General features: G+C 42.0%; 2 pseudogenes across 2 annotated transcripts in view; one reads left to right on the top strand and one right to left on the bottom strand.

Moving 5' to 3' along the window:
• The window catches only part of LOC145992521 (glucose dehydrogenase [FAD, quinone] pseudogene), a 139907-nt pseudogene that overhangs the window by 109872 nt on the left and 12324 nt on the right, over positions 1-17711 (top strand). The window contains exon 2 of the transcript XR_014442167.1: positions 5515-5593. The product of XR_014442167.1 is annotated as a glucose dehydrogenase [FAD, quinone] pseudogene (transcript). The remainder of the gene's footprint in view (positions 1-5514; positions 5594-17711) is intronic.
• The window catches only part of LOC145992798 (glucose dehydrogenase [FAD, quinone] pseudogene), a 30038-nt pseudogene continuing 26994 nt past the window's right edge, over positions 14668-17711 (bottom strand). The window contains exon 2 of the transcript XR_014442215.1: positions 14668-17021. The product of XR_014442215.1 is annotated as a glucose dehydrogenase [FAD, quinone] pseudogene (transcript). The remainder of the gene's footprint in view (positions 17022-17711) is intronic.

The raw sequence follows: 17711 nt of genomic DNA, 5'->3' as shown, positions 1-17711 counted from the left end.
TATTAGATTTATATTGATGAGGTTATTGCTTGATAGAAAATATTATACTTGGCTGTTGATATCGACTTGCACATACCAACATTACTTTTTTCATAACTATTTTAAACTTTTGTTTTCTCTACACGAGGAACATGGTTTTTGGTGTTTATAGTCCACTTTATACACAGTAAGGGTAATCGGGACTGGACCTACAGTTTAAAGGGATCCGAACCACTGTGCCAAGTGCCTCCACCGTGGAACATGGTTTTTGATTGATTGAATTTGAAATTTTTGGTGCGTCATCACTAGGGAACGGAACTTTATGTGCTAAAAAAACTCGGAAATATTTTTTTTGTGTGTCATAAAATGTTGAAAATATGTGATAAAAATGAAAAACATTTGCTAACAAAAACAAAATATTACATGCATTTTAAACACCTGAAATCAGTTTCTAAATGTTTACCTCTTAGCGAGCTATTTTTTGGAAGAGTTGCAATGAATCACCAAAGTTTTCTCCAAATTCTCAGCTGTAAATCTGTGACGATTATCTCTAAAAATCATATTGTATTGTGAGAAACATCGCTCCACGTCACAAGAAACAATTCTTGCATATTTGAAGCACGAAATGCCACTAACGCTGAAGTTTTCCAAAGTTTCCTCTTCCTCTACTTCACCTTCCAAAACACATGCAATTTGGCACAAAGTTTGAAAACAATTTTTCCTCAAAAATTCTGTACATTTAGACATTAGTGGTGGGGGTAATATTTTCCCCCAATAGGATCGTAGGCGAGGCGCCAGATGTCTGCCAGCGAGCGTGTTCAAAGACAAAACAAACCTAACACTATCGATATGAAAGAGGTGCGGAGAATAAACATTTTTCCTCCGAGGATTTCGAGGTAGATGAAGTCAATGATCAATTTTATGTATTTAAAATAAAAATTCGCAAAATATGTATTTACATACGGAAAACTGGAAAATATGTGTTTTTATGTAAAATAAAAATTGGTGTGTTGACATATAAGGCTATGATCAGCATTTTGGTAAAAACGAGGGGGTCTATCTTATCGCAGAAAAAACATTTAATTACCTAGAGTTCCGTTCCCTTCATCACTTAGGCTATTTTGCACATTATACTGGTTCCAACCCGTTACCATAAATAAAATATAACTAATATAACATAATGTGGCAGGACTAAAATATTCTTAGTTGGGTTAAAACCGAGGTTGTAAAGGGGCACTCAGCACACACAAGGGTACCCTTGACCCTATGTACCCCTTGGAGAATGTGCAATATTTTGCATGGTTTATGAAGATTTTGTTGTTCATGAACGTTTTCAGTTGATTTTAGCTCGCGGAAATGTGTTCTTGTGAATTAAAGTACGTCTGTTACCTTAGCGTGTTACTTTACCGTGTAGCAGAACAGCCCTAAGGTTTCGCGCAAGTGAATATAGCCCCCAAAACGACTTTCCACAACAGCAACTATAATTTCACGTAGTTAGGTTAGGATTGTTAGGTTTTGTACTGATAGTTATTTTACTGTGCATACAAACAGGTTTTACTAACAAAAATCGGCGAAAATACTCTGAAATTGCAGGTCTTAACTTACGTGGGCCATTCTTTGGGATGAAATATCTCCGTTATTTGTGCTTTGCTAAAGCTGGAACCACTTTTAAATTACGTAAGACAGTGAAATCTGTCGATTAAATAAAAATGCGACGTAATTCTCGAGGGGGTACAGTGGGTAAACGGCCCCTACAAAGGACAAAACACAGGACAACACACACATAAGCCCTACAGTGGGTTATACTGGCCGTAGGACCACACTCAGGAGATAATTTTTGCCATTGTTATAAAGATATTCCTGTTTGATTTAACTATTTTATTTTCACCTATAACAAAGCTTTGGCTCCAATTAGAATAGGCTTACATAGATTCAAGACAATTCAAAAATTACAATTTCAAGAATACAAAACAAAGAAGAAGAATGAAAAAGAAAGCGAAACTACACTAATCATTGTGTAAAGAATACTAGCACAAATTATATACAAAGCATAAATCTAAAGATGATATTTACAGAAGTATAACAAGATACATGTCAATATGCAGATATTCATAACTACACACATGCATATATTCATGGTATAAAGAAATATACACACATATGGACATAATTATATTTACAATCATACCTATGTGCACAGAAACATCTATAATTCTTTCAGTTATTATTGGTGACAGTCAACCGTTGGTTACTTTCATTGCGACACCACAAATAAAATGTATTTGCTTGTGTGTGTGTCTTATTCACGACAACTACTATAACCTTTTCGAAACATCTCCAAATGCTTTGCAGTTACAGAGAATTCAAGTGTCGAGAAATTGCAAACATCTCTGCTTTAGGAGGCTTTGGTTGTTACGGAGAATAGTATGAGGTGCAGCATTGTTTGCTAAATGCAAGTGGGAATTGTAGAGTTCCGTGTTCGTAACAGATAATTGCGAGAAGTAATTGTAGTTGTCTGGGCTCTAATGACTTGAGCTCTGTGGGAAATGGTCGCCACACCAGTATTGTGATTGTGCTTATGAAGAGTGGCAGACCGAGGGGTATGGGGGATTTCTTGAACAATCGTGCTATTATGATACTAATCGTCGTCTTAAGCAACTAGAAATTGATACCATTATCCGGGCCTCAAAAACTTACGATTAATTGGGTGAGCGCCGCTATGTTATTTTCATAATAATTTATTATGTGTGTCCTATATTTCTTAACACTATCCGTAGTCATTGTTATTAGGAAATTAAGGGAGGATAAAGGCTTCTAACCAGGATGAGGATTGATAGGACTAAAACTATTAAAATTGGCAGGCAAGAAGCACCAAAAATACACTAAAGTTGATTAATATATACAGATTTTTCATAACTTTTCCCTGATTAGCCACTCATAAAGAAGTTATCTTCGAAATAAGCAATTATGTCTAAAATAGGCAAAACCAACCACTGTAAAATATCTGAAAGGGTTTCTAAATGTAAAAGCATACATTTTCTGGAACAAAACGTGTCATTTAGGGCAAATCTTAAGCCCACTTCACATACATGATTATGATTGAGTCATAAGAATGAAGCGTGTATGCAGTGTCGAGAGGATGCAACATTGTTACGATAGAATTATGTTTAAAAATAAATTGATTTTTTGTTGTTGTGAATATTGCTTTTTTTCGTTACCAGAACTAGGTTATGCAAATTTTATTTTAAACATTGAGAGCCGGGTACTCTGTTCTAAGAAGAATGTGTGTACGGGTATGTACGCACGCAAGCACACTCATACTCAACAAACACACACAAAAAATAATTCATGTATGATGCAAGTTGGTTTTTCAGGATACGGCATACGTTGTAAAACTTGCAGCATATCTTTCAATGAAAAGCCAACGGCAAATTACTTTTGACTGTGCAATAGGCAAAAGTGGCCGTGGTGTCTCACTAGTCGACCTCCGTGGCGGAGTGGTTAGCACGACGCCAGGGGTTCCGGATTCGAGTCCCGGGTAAGGCATGGGTATTTGTGTTTGTCCAAATAATAAAAAACTGAAAATTGAGATAAACCGAGAAATGAAAAACTGAGAATAAAAGTGAAAAACGGGGAATATTACCGCTTAGTCGGCCTCTGTGGCGGAGTGGTTAGTACAGCGCGCTGCAATGTCAGAGGTCCCGGGTTCGAATCCCGTCTAGGACATGGATGTTTGTGTTTGTATGTAATGAGAAAAACCGAGAAAATAGTAATATTGATATGAGTGAAAGTAGAGAAAATGGGTGAATGACGGGGAATACTACCGCATAGGGGTATTCCTTTATTAAAAAAAGAAGTCGGTATCGCGTCTGACTACCATGCTAGAGGTCCCGGGTTCGATCCTCGGCCGGTTCAAATCCGGGAACTTCTCTAAGGTTGGAAGCGGTCCCGGCGCCCACCCAGCGTCGAATGACATGGGTACCTGGGGGAAACCCTGGGGGGCAAAGGCGGTCAGGGGCGTGATGCTGATCACATCACCCCCACTCACGACCGGATCAAGAAAGTGTAGGGCGTTACACCCACACCCCTTATACGCCTTCATGGCGTGGTGCTAAGCACAGGGGAGCACTTTTTACTTTTTTTTTTTTAATGCTTGTGCAATGAAAGTTAGTTGGTGTAACTGGCCCAAAAAAAGTAGCAATTTCATGAATAACTTAAATGTGTAAGATATTGTGCTTTCATAGTCTTTATATAATTACGAAGCATATTTTAAAATAAATATTATTTAAAGGTGAAGTCATTATACACAATGTTCGTATCACATTCTCGGTGTGCCGAGTGTGTTGAGTGACCGGAGGATTTGTGTTCGAGTCCGGTCCTGCGCAAGTGATGTTCGTTGTTTATTTTTACCATGCACTCGTTACTCACCCCCTTCGGCAATTAACCTAAAATAGTTGGAAAGGGACATTACATAACCAGGGTGGCTACTCACAGGGAATTCTTTGAATTCCGGGAATAATGCGTGAATTTTTCTCCGTAGACGTGAAAAATTGCAACCTTTATTAATCGAAATCCCATTGAATTGATACATAATTGCAAATGCCCTGAGCCCGAGGCAAGAATATTACACAGTTTAGCTTTTATTTGTATAGAGTAAGGAGAATGAAGCTGCCTGGGAAATAAAACAGAATTCTCTCAATTCGTTTGCTTTCTTAGTGACCTTTCAAGAACAATCTATTAGACAGGCGGAAGATTATTGATAGATAAAATACCTTGAAGTTGATTAGGTAAATTTGAGTGTAAAAATGCTTGTGCAATTAACAATTTTTCGTAGATTAGTATATTCCGCAACATTCGTGTTTGTATAGCTATATATGTATTTCGAATCTGAGTATGTGATATGGTAAATGTAAACTCCAGACCTTAAACCAAGTACACTAGTGTCCAAAACTAAAGCAACAAACAGAAATCCTTTTCTCGTGTGATTTTTTTTGTTGATAAATTTGCCAAGATTAACCTGTGGCTATCGTGATTTTTTTGTTGATAAATCCTGGCATATTATGGTTAGTTTATTTTCTATCTTAAACCAGTTGTCTATGACATCATAAATGTTACTATCATCTGCGTATTATGTGGTCAAATGGACACACGGGAAAGAATTTCCGTTTGTTTCTTTAATTTTGGACATTAGTATATTTTAAATATATATAGTGTTTAATTGAATTTAATTATAATTTTTGGATACGTTGGAATCACACAGATCTTTATGTTGTTAATGTACGTATTTGTGTGTGTGTGGGTGATAGATGTGATAATACGTAAGGTGGAAATAGAGAAAACATGTGCTTGTACCCTTGAATTTTTAGAACGTTCGCCTTGAAAACCGGGAATTATACGTGAATTTGTTTTATGGTCCTGTGGGCTACCCTGATAACCAAAACATTAAAAAAAACAAAAAAAAACCTACTTTTGCCATACTCATCATGCGTGGCATGATTAGTGAAATTCTAATAATTTTTGTTTCCTGTTTTTCAGGTAATACTACCATCATGTGTGACTACTTCCTCTGTTACGGTTCTTGCTTTCTTTGGGGCGGCTTGTACTGTCGTAACAGGTAAATGTATTAATCTTTAATATGGTAATAAACTTCAATATTTTTTGGTAGTTTTGGGGCACTTGGTCCTGGCTGGGTTAAAGTAGATCAAGGAGATTCACAGGTGAAATGGTCTGGCAACCTTGAACGGTGAAATTTTTATTATATTTCTACATCTTATCTATCATCTTTGTAGAACGTGTCTTCTTACGATACGCTGTTCTCTGTTCCCGTTTGCAGCTGAAGTGCTGGTGCTGCCCCCCGTGGCGGAGTGATTAGCACGACGTACAATAACGGAACGGAAATAACTCTTGAACTAGATTTTTTGAGGCAGAACGAAAGTTTTTGATCATAACGTTACTCGAAACTGTTGTCTTTATGCCAGGAAAAGAAAGTTCCGATAGCTTTTGCTGGTATCTTTGAGGAAGAATGCGTTCTCGCCTCTAGAAGTTCCAGTTTCTTGCGGTAGATGGTGCGCACGATGAATCCATCGCCGTGGACTCCCACCTGGTGGCACTTCTCTGTACTACCTCGTCCTTTTTCTTCGATGATTGATTTGTTTTGAGTTCCTTTTTTCACTCCCACTATCGACCAATCGTCAAGATGGAATGAATGAAGGGACAATTACAAACGAACATGAACGAATACAACGGAACGCACAATTATTATAGTGATTACAGTGACTGTGGGTCGAAACCAAGACTAGTAGAGTAGAAGGCTGGGGCCATACCTGATGACGTGGTCCTTGACGTCAGGCATGACGTCACGCGCGGACAGATCGCTCTACGCTCCGGTTTCGCAGCCGAATCAAAGCAGTAATTATGAACAAAAAAGAGCCGTAATTATGCCCAGAAGCTAATTGGGAGTGAATACACAGACTTACTTAGGATCCGACATAACGTATGTCCTTACAGTTGGATTACACAGCCATTTACGCACACATTTTATCGGTAGTTTATAAGTCGTCACATTCCTCTGTGAAACATTAGTTTCATGTAAAATTGCGGTTAATACACCTAGTAATGCATTTTGTTAGGGCAGAAAGAAAAATATATATGTTGAATGCTTAAAAGAATTTTGTTAAATAAAGAAAGGCAGAAAGCCAAAATCATGGATAAGTTGAATATGTAAAAGAAAATAATCTCGTTTATTGCTCTCTTTTAGGAGTGAGAGAGGAGCTGTTTTCACTTAACTTCTTCAAATTTGGTAACTTTGCTTCAACTATTGGTATTTATTTCTTAATTAATTTTCCTTATTCAGATTACAATTCTGAGTCTTATGAATCTTTGAACTACACAGGCAGGAATGTGAGGAAGTTCCGTGTGTATTATGTAACACACACTTTAAAAAACTTTTCACTGAACGAAAACTTGAGACATAGAACTGAAGAAAGTCGAGGGTCACTTTATATACTTATACGTATATATATATAATCAGTGGAATGTCGAACAGGGGTGCCCACAGGCGGGTATGTGAAAGCTGGTTGAGTCCACTTAACTTTGGGGGGGGGGGGGGATTGTGATGAAAATTTGACTGAATAAATAATAGTACAATGGAGGACGGAAGTTGAACTACGTTGTCATTTAAGCATCACTCGTATATAAATAGCAAGTTGTGTATTTTGAAGTGTATGGTAGCCTGAAGTTGTGTAATGAGACTACTGGTATTGCAATCCACTAACAAGTCTCGTTAGATGCGATGTGTTCAGTTATATATTGTCGCCCGCTGTTTTTATTTTTTCATCGGAGATCACAACACGTCGCAACACCTCACTGAAGGCATTGTGAACTGCAACACCTCACTGAAGGCATTGTGAACTGCAACACCTCACAACCCACCAGGGTGCGAAATCATTGAAAACTGGGAGAAAGTTCGTAACCTACAACCCTCCTCCCCACAAACATATGTGTGAATTATACGATGTACATATTTGTAATGTTATTAAAAGCAAAAATAAATTACTCAATTAAAATAATTATTGTGATTATTAATTAGAAATTAATTTGTTACTTTCATACATATCAGATAGTGTAAAGCAGCTAACTAATTCCTTTACTAACCGGTTAAAGATGTTAATAAATTATGGCAGTTGAAGTGGTTTTATTATGTGTAAGTTTTTGTTTAGTTTGTGCACTATGTTAATATAAATCAATTAGATTTCATAGTTATTATTGTTTTGCATTCTTGTTTTACTTTTACTGTGCGTATTGATGTAGATTTGTTAATGATCTCTTGAGACAGAAAGCATTCAACACTCACAACTACACTAATTTGTGTGTGTTTTCAATATTATTCTTAGTAAAGTATATTTGAAATTTAAGGTAATTGCTTACCTTTTCATTGTTATAACAAAAACTCTTTGCCCCGGGAAATTTTTGGTGTTTTTTTTTTGTGGCCAAGATTGTTGGTGGGGGAAATCCCCCTCGTCCCCTCCAGCATTTCGCACCCTGAACCCAACAATCGAGAAATACAAGAAAAAAGGAGCGAAAAGAACAAAACAGATCAGCCTTTCCACGTTTCTTTCCGTATGGGGTAAAGACTCAGCTGGGTTTTGTCCGCCCATGACGTCACACCCGCGGCAGTCGCGAAAAGAGGCGTGTCTGACCCCAGCCTTTCCTTCTAGTAGTCTTGGGTCGAAACGCCAGTCTTGTTTTGCCCGAAATAATTCAATTTCCCGCGTTGTGCTACGTGGCGAAGATAACAACTGATTATTTACCTTCCGAAAGTTTCACCCATATATATTTAGATATGTTTGATAAGGTTTTGTTTTTTTGATATTTGACGTCGCTTTTCTGCCACTTTTGGCTAATCGCGACGACGACGATTAGTTATGACATGATAAAAATAATTAAGGGGCACTCACAAAGAACACACATGCCCATGCGGGGATTCGAAACCGGGACTCCTAGTGTCGTAGCGCGCTTTGTTAACCACTCCACCACGGAGGCAGGTTTATTAAAGTTTTGTTCTGATCTGTTAAATAAACACTCTTGTGGTACCGGCATCAAATACTTCTTTTGTGTATATTTTGTCAAATACTTGTGTATTTTTTCATTTTCATTTCTGTGATTGTGGTGTGGGGGAATGGTTGTAGGAATGGACATGGGGACGATTCAAGGGATGTAGGATGTATATGTAAACTGGTGGTGGATGCTTTACATATTTTGTTATTAACGACGTTAATAACCAAAATACAAGCAAATGGCATCATCCTTCTTATTGTCGACGTCCACATTGCGATGTCTCCTTCGGAACGGCATGGTCAGCGTAAAAAGCTTCGTCCGCACTCTGGGTAAGGTATCGTATGCTTGTCATGTCTCCCATTTCATCAGTTCCTCCTCAATCAAAGAAGGGCACTCACCACATTTCTGTTCAATTACAGTTGAAGTCCTGATTCGAACGCCACTTCGACTCCGTGAAAGTTCCAAATATCAGTTTCTTTCTGACAAACCATGTCAAGTCCACATTGAGCCCAGTATATCCAAGTACACATTGAGCCCCGTATGTCCAAGTCCACATTGAGCCCATTATATCCAAGTCCACATTGAGCCCAGTATATCCAAGTCCACATTGAGCCCATTATATCCAAGTCCACATTGAGCCCAGTATATCCAAGTCCACATTGAGCCCATTATATCCAAGTCCACATTGAGCCCAGTATATCCAAGTCCACATTGAGCCCAGTATATCCAAGTACACATTGAGCCCCGTATGTCCAAGTCCACATTGAGCCCATTATATCCAAGTCCACATTGAGCCCAGTATATCCAAGTCCACATTGAGCCCAGTATATCCAAGTCCACATTGAGACCAGTATATCCAAGTCCACATTGAGCCCAGTATATCCAAGTCCACATTGAGCCCAGTATATCCAAGTGCACATTGAGCCCAGTATATCCAAGTCCATATTGAGCCCAGTATATCCAAGTCCACATTGAGCCCAGTATATCCAAGTCCACATTGAGCCCAGTATATCCAAGTATACATTGAGCCCAGTATCTCCTCCTCAATAGCGTCCGTTTTAGGAACTGCCAGTACTTGCCAAGTTGACGTGGAGTAAGCAGCTCCCTGTGGCGGAGTGGTTAGCACATCGCGCTACGTGGTCAGTGGTCGCGGGTTCGAATCCTGGCCTGGGCATATATGTTTGTGAGTGTCCACCAATTTCATCACTCATCCCCATCTTCGCAAATTAGCCAAAAGTAGCACAAGAAGCGGAAGTAAAATAAAGCAAATCAATGAATCAATCCGCATGGAGTAAACGAGATGTTGCCGATTCAGTTTCTTTACAGATTTCATAACGTGAAGTAGCCGTTATCTTTGCCACGTTATGCTATTGTGTTGTGCTATTCTATTTCTTATACAGGGTGGCCCAAAAAAGGTAACCGAAGTGTAACCGTTGTTTTATGTGTTCGTTTACCTTTTCTTGGGCCACCCTGTGCAATGTGGAAACCTTGGGAGTGTATCGTCGTTGCAGTTCGTGTTGGATGTCTGACATGCGCTGGCTCCAAACCAGATAGGCGTCCGATCGGCTTCCTCTCGAGCTATGTCAAAGATACCGAACTGGCGTTCGAATCAGGACTCCAACTATACCGACATATTTTCTGTCCTTCCATATCACGTCTAGAACCAGTCCAGAACGCATTAGCACAGAGTGCTTCTGTCGGTCATATATCACTTCGCTATCAACACCAGAGTTCCTCCCAGCTTTAATGGTCTTCGTTAATTGACCATTCCTTGTTCGCGCATAATGTTCCCGAAGCGGTTTTAACTGTACTTTACTGTACACTATGCCGTAAATTGCACTTGACATGAATTTTAACATCGTCGCTTGACTTTACGTACCGGACAGTTAGCGCTCAACTTACACCAGTTCTGATTACAAGATGATGAACTGGAGGTACACCAGAACGGAACATTTAACATGACTTTATGGCTGTAGCGAAGCAATGGTGCTTGTGTTTGGATTTTATACTTGCTTTAGAGTAATGGATGGTTATTGGATGAAATTAGTTGGATAACGAAACACATACTCTGTCTCAATTATCTCTGGACCAAGCGAACGAAAAGAAGTCTCTGCGCAAGTATTGACGCGAGACTGCTCCACCAATCAACACGTGAGAGGGAACGGGATTGCGTGGAGGGAGGAAGCGACTGGTTACCAGCCTTCCCAGCAACGTGTACTGCTTCGCTCTGCCCACTCGATTTCCCCCCTTTTCTGACGTTCTCCCTTGCTGCACAGATTTCGGGGACAGAGTATAGACGGGAATTTGTATCTTAGCCGGGACATACGTATTCAAGAGTTACTCCCCTGCCTCATCCTCAACCCTTCTGGTGTCGTTGCTGGAATAGAGTGATTTTCAAAATTGAAGAATTGAGAGTTGACAAGCTGTATTTTTGCGGGTGACCTTGGATTTCCTTGCACTCTGTCTCGAGAACCTGCGGAGCAGCCCCTCGTATAACGTGAAATACAGGGTGAGCATAAAGTCTTTCCCTGATTACGTTGCGCCTCAGTTACAGGAATTTCAACCATGGGTAGTGTTTCAACAAGATGGTGCACCGCCACACTGGGAGTTAACTGTTCGCCAGTTCTTGCATGACACCTTTCCAGACAGATGGATCGGCAAAGACGGTCCCATATCATGGCCACCGCATTCGCCGGACATAACCCTTCTTGACGTTTTTATGGGATTACGTTAAGGACACTGTGTTTAGTTCACCAGTTCCTGATATACAAACTCTTCAGACACGAATACGGGATGCTATAGAGACGGAAGAGATTTTGGCAGAAACATGGAGAGAAATTGAGTATCGCCTAGACGTTCTAAGGGCAACAAAGGGAGCACACGTCGAAGTGTATTGAAGTGTACTGATAACAAAACATTATGAGTTAAGCTACCATTTGCAACAAACCGCATATCTGTTTCTAGCATAGTTCTTTAGCTATAAAAGTTTGTAATCTGTGCATATCCTCACACTGTAGAGGAGAACGTGAGTTGGCGGAGGAAAGCAGTGCGCGCTGCTGCAAGCGGCTGTGTTTTCTCCACGCACTCACTTCCCCTCTCACACGTTCATTGGTCGAGAGCTAGGTGCGCAGAGACTCATTTTCGTTCGTTTGCTCCAGAGACTCTGTAGACAATGTATCTTGACACCTACTCACCGTGTGAATTTTTCTACGGCCACAAAATCCAGATAACCGGTTATGAGGATTTCAAATTATCCGATATCCGTTTCGGATGCAACTCGGATATCCGGATAGTACAGATTTGATGAAGGATTTGTAGAAAATTTTAGGAGGTTGTTTATGAAATTTTGGTATGTGTGAAAAATTATAGAAGGATATTTGGGGAGGGAGGTGTTGGGTATGTGTGGACAAATCATTGGTATAAACACCCCCATTTACAATCATTGTGTATTTTGTCATCTTTTTCTGACTTTGGTGCCTCCCCGATGGCGCAGTGGTCAAGTTGTCCCGGGTTCAATAATCGGTGGAGGCACATAGTGGTTCGGATTCCACTTTAAACTGTAGGTCCAGTCCCGATTAGCCTTTCTGTGCATAAAGTGGACTTAAAACACCAACTCAACAACAACAACATTTTCTGACTTTAGCCTTCTTCTTATTCTATTTTGAATATTCCGCCAAAATCAAAATATGCGTGTTTTTTTGGGAACCAGGTAGATAAATTAAATAAACTACTCAAGTCACTGTGGCCTGTACAGATCGATCTTCCAACAAAATAATTTATACAGTATAGTTACCACATAACCACAGGGTCCTCGGGTTCTGTGTTGCTGTTTGGATCCCACTTCAAGCTGTAGTTCCAGTCCCAATTAGCCTCATTGTGCATAAAGTGGACTTAATATTTGTTATGCATAGTTCAAGACACGGTCTCTCATGGTTCACCACCAACAACTTTTCAGTATAAGTTCTTGAACTGAACGATTTTGCAAGCAGATACCTAATCAAGTCCTTACTTGCGTCGCTGCAAATCGACGGCTACTCTCGTGTGTCAACCGTAGCGGTCATTTTCAATGTTGAGTCATACTGTTACACCAGACGGCAAGAACACCACACAAAGAACAGAGAAACGCAGGACGATGCCGCAATAAAGGAAACACATATCCGCAGCATCCATGCTTCTAAATGCATCCTCTTCCCCAACATATCCTCTATATTTCAGAGTTACTGACCTCGTAACGGATATGTCCATTGGCTGGTGATTTTATTTCTTATAAATACCACATGACTGGAGATCATTGACTAACTTCACAAGCTAACTTGTTGAATTATTGTAAAGTTTCATGCATGAATAATCGTATCGAGTTAGGTGGTGCTACGTATTTGTTACGCCCTTGCACAATTTCATGTATTCAAAAACTAAATTGTCAGTCGTACATAACTTTATGACGTAAACGTGGATTCGCCAATCAAAAAATTGTTGGTTTTAATGTATAACCTTTATGTAATGAACTAATGCGGAGTATTTAAAATTGTAATTTCTCAATGTGGGAATATTTGTTAACCTAAACGAGTGTGTCAATTCACTTTGACTAATTCAGGAAACTCAACCATGTATATTCAGATAAATTACATGTAATAACACAAAATGTTATGTCGTATCATACCCTTCGGTATGTGGGATCGAACTGGGTTGATGTAGCTCACTGATCATTCATCCTCGCTATCCATGGCAAGCTTTATGTTAAGGTGCGAGACGTAATAACTACACACATATGAATGACAAAACACAACACTTGAGTTTAAACCCCTAAAGACTGGATCAGCATGGCTGATGAAACGGTATACCTGTCTCTGTCTTGCAACTGAAGTTCTGCGAAGAACAGTTATGGTCGTGACTGTACAGCAGAGTCTGACTCGCGACTAGCTTCAACACGTTATTCCTCGAATCGTACTTCTGCCTTTCTTCATCTAAAGCTCGTTACTGACTGGCCAATGTTCACTCTAAGACTGACCAATGACCTCTCTTCTCCCAGACTTTTATTCCGATCGAATTTACTGACAATGCCGAATCAGGGGTTCGACGCTGAGAGCATGAGTAAGAGTACCCAGTAATTCGAAGGGTTGGGAGTATAATTTTACTCACCCTGCCTGGATTCTAGGCAAAGTCGAGATTTCGACTCCCTCCCTCACTGTGGCTTCTAGACAGAGGTGTTAGGACGCCAGGAGCTTTGTGGGTAAGACAAAAGTGTTGGAATTCTTGTCTGTGTGGAAAGTTCGTCAATTTAGACCTTAATATTATTCTACATCCAAATTCCATCCACTTTAAGTACCCAAGCTCCAGTCCTCGTGATTCTGTCATCTGAATGTATTCAACCTTTTGGAAAGAATAAACGTTTACAGTAAAATGCATCCAGTGGTTAGACTTTCCTTGAATCCTGGAGAGAGGTTTCAGTGTAGGCCATTGGAGTTTCTATGTTCCCGGCTACAGATTCTGAGGGAGAGAATGCCCAAGGAACGTAACAGGATGCCTAGAAAAAATTCTGGAAGTTAGCAACACTTAGGGCCAGTGTGGAAGAGTTCTTTCTAACACCGTTGCCAAAGACTCACTTGCTTTCGACCTTTTTTTTTTTAACGTGAAGGGAGATGGACGGTGACAATGACTAACTAACTAACTAACTAACTCTCTAGCCTTCTTAAACCCGAAGGTTCATGGCTGCAGCAACACAGGCCTTCCATCTGTCTCTATCATGAGCAAGATCCATGTACTCTTTTCCATCCCTACCGATTTCCTTTAGGTCCATCTCAACGTTATCCGTCCATCTTCGTCTTGGCCTTCCTACAGGTCTCTTACCATCAGGTTTCCCAACAAGAATCCTGTAAACTCCTCTTTCCTCTCCCATTCCTGCCATACAGCCTGCCCACCTAAGTCTTCTTGATTTAATTATTCTAATAATAATTATGTAACCTTCTCCACTCACCTGTCTCCTCATCCCTTTTAGGTCCAAATATTTTCCTAACGATTTTAAGTGACAATGACGCCCGAAATATTTTCTTTTCTCAGGGAGAGAGAGTAACATTTCATATATTGTCCTTCAGTCATAGAAACTTTTATTATTATTATTGTCATCATCATCATCATCCCTTACAAATCAGAAAATTCAATTTGTAATGGCAATCCTTTGGCGCTATATACAAGTTCAAGCTCTAGTCAGTCTCTAATAAATGGGGCCTCCCCGATGGCGCAGTGGTAGCGTCGTCGTCTTGTAATCAAGGTGTCCCGGGTTCGAACGCGGTGGAGGCACATAGTGGTTCGGATCCCAGTTTAAACTGTAGATCCAGTCCAGATTAGCGCGATGTTCTCGCCACGAGGGCCGGCTTTATCTATAATATGAAGACAGGATTGTGTAATGGGAGGAAATTTCCATTTTAGTTCGTATAGTTAAAAGTGGACGCACACTATATATACTACAGAGAAATATTTACATACATTAGCTTTAATTTACACACCAAGATCACATGTACACTGAAGAGTGAAATATCAGTATCTCTTATTTGCTTGTCATCTTTGGCTTGTCCAGTACTCTTTAACCATATCCGCTCCCTTTTCCGCAATCATTATTGTCGGAGCCATCGTATCACCCGTCGTGATGATTGGCATTATGGATGCGTCGATCACCCTGAGTCCCTCGACACCGTGCACTTTCAACTCACTGTCTACCACTGCGTCCGAATCGTTCCTGGGTCCCATCTTGCACGTCCCGCAAGGGTTGTAGACCAGCTGGGTGTACTGCTTGATTGCGCACATCCAGTACTCGTCCGAGGAGAACTTGAGGCTCTTGCAAGCAGGGAAGGGGATGGTGTGGATCTTGGCGCCCAGTTCGCGCATGACCTTGGTCTCGCTCATGTCGATCCCAAGGCGCACTGCGTCCAGAAGGACGTTGACGTCGTCCTCGTGCTGGAAGTAATTGGGGGAGATCACCGGGTGGAGGAAGGGGTTCTTGCTCCTCAGCCTGACGTGCCCTCTGCTCTTGGGGCGGGCGACCACGGGCAGGACGCTGTACACCTCCTGGTTGTTGATCGGCTTGAACACCTCGTCGTAGAATTGCTTGCTCAAGCCTTGGATCTTCCGGAGCTGGGTGCCGCTGTCCGTGTTGATGGCTCCGGGGACCAGGATGAACTCCACGTCCGGATAATCCTCGGAGGCATTAGCGTACTTGCTGTTCAAGAAGCCCACCACCTCGATGCCCATCGGGAGGGTCATTGGCCCGTCGCCCATGAGAGCGTACTTGACGCCCGTGGAGACCGACATGAAGCGCCTCACGTTCAGTCCGATCGGTTCGTTGATCCTGAAGGTGAACCCTCCCAGCCCGACGTGGTCCTGAAAGTTCTCGCCCACTTTAAGGTCCCGCATCACGGGGATCCCCAGCTCTTCCAGGTGCTTCCTGGGGCCTATCCCGGACAGCATGAGAAGCTGAGGAGAGTTGACGGCGCCGGCGGACAGGATGATCTCCCTCTTTGAGCGGACCACGTGCCGCTTGCCGTTCCTGATGAACTCCACCCCGTACGCCCGCTTCTCCTCCTTGTTGATTCGGATCTTGGTGACCCTCGTCGACATGGCTATGTGGAGGTTCTTCCTCAAGCGCACCGGCCTCAGGAACGCTTTGGACGTGCTGCAGCGTTGCCCTCTCCTCATGGTCAGCTGCGGGATCATGAAACCAGTCTGCTGCTCCCCGTTGAAGTCCCTGATCTCGTACCCCATCTCCTGCGCCGCCTTGAGGAACGCTATGGACATCGGGGTGTGCCAGGGAGATTCCTGGACGGTGAGGTACCCGCCCGTGCCGTGGTAGGAGCTGTTACCAAGGTACGGGTTACGCTGGTCCTCGGACTTCAAGAAGTAGGGAAGAACATCTTCGTATCCCCATCCTGGATTCCCCATCGCCTCCCACCCGTCGTAGTCCTGCCTGTTCCCGCGGACGTACAACATCCCGTTGAGCACGCTGCTCCCCCCAAGGACCTTCCCCATTGGCCAGGGGCACCGCTTGTTCTCCATGGCTTGGCACGCGCTCTTCATGGTCACCGTCTTGTAGCCCCAGTCCATCCTCGTCTGCTGCAAGAAGGCGGCGAAGAGAGGCACGTCGGAGATCTCGTTCTCGTCTCCTCCAGCCTCCAACAGGAGCACCGCCCAGTGGGGCATCTCGGTGAGTCTGTTGGCGACCACCGCCCCTGCCGTGCCCGCCCCGATGACCACGAAGTCGTACTCGTCGTTCACCTCCTGCACCTCCATCGGCCTCCCCTCGGGGTCCACGAGGTCATACTGGTAGTAGGTGACGACGGCCAGCAGGAGGGGGACGAACCACACGCTGGAGCCGAGGACGCCGGCGGTCGACCGCAGGGCCGTCAGGAAGGAGGGCACCACCGCCGACATGATCCAAGAGTCTTCCTAGTGGACCGTGCGCCGTGTCATCCCCTGACATTTCATTATTTTGGGGCCTGAAACGAACAGATAAATTATGTAATTTAAATTTCCTTTGAATTATATGACTTTAGATTGGGTCAGGTTTTGAACAGTTGAATTCTAGACACCTTTGTTCTGTTAGAATTTAAGTCTGGCAGGAAATTTCCCCTTTTAGATTTAAGTCTGGCAGGGAATTTCCCCTCCTAGATTTAAGTCTGGCATGGAATCTCCCCTCCTAGATTTAAGTCTGGCAGGGAATTTCCCTCTTAGATTTAAGTCTGGCAGGGAATTTCCCTCTTAGATTTAAGTCTGGCAGGGAATTTTCCTCTTAGATTTAAGTCTGGCAGGGAATTTCCCTCTTAGATTTAAGTCTGGCAGATAATTTCTCCTCCTAGATTTAAGTCTGGCAGATAATTTCTCCTCCTAGATTTAAGTCTGGCAGGTAATTTCTCCTCCTAGATTTAAGTCTAGCAGGTAATTTCTCCTCCTAGATTTAAGTCTGGCAGGGAATTTCCCATCCTAGATTTAAGTCTGGCAGGGAATTTCCTCTCCTAGATTTAAGTCTGGCAGGGAATTTCCCCTCCTAGATTTTCTTTTGGAGTGTGTACAATCACCGGCAATAGAAATGGGACACCACGAGATCCTGAAATGCTCTTTCCCCTGCAGTGTTGCTTAACTCAACGGCACTGACAGAAATTCCCATTAAAATTTTCCCTTAAAATCCA

The sequence above is a fragment of the Lepisma saccharinum genome, chromosome 9 (genome assembly GCF_977018435.1).
Source record: "Lepisma saccharinum chromosome 9, izLepSacc3.1, whole genome shotgun sequence".
Lineage (NCBI taxonomy): Eukaryota > Metazoa > Arthropoda > Insecta > Zygentoma > Lepismatidae > Lepisma > Lepisma saccharinum.
The sequence above is the reverse complement of the archived record's forward strand: the minus strand, read 5'-3'. Positions and strand labels throughout refer to the sequence as shown.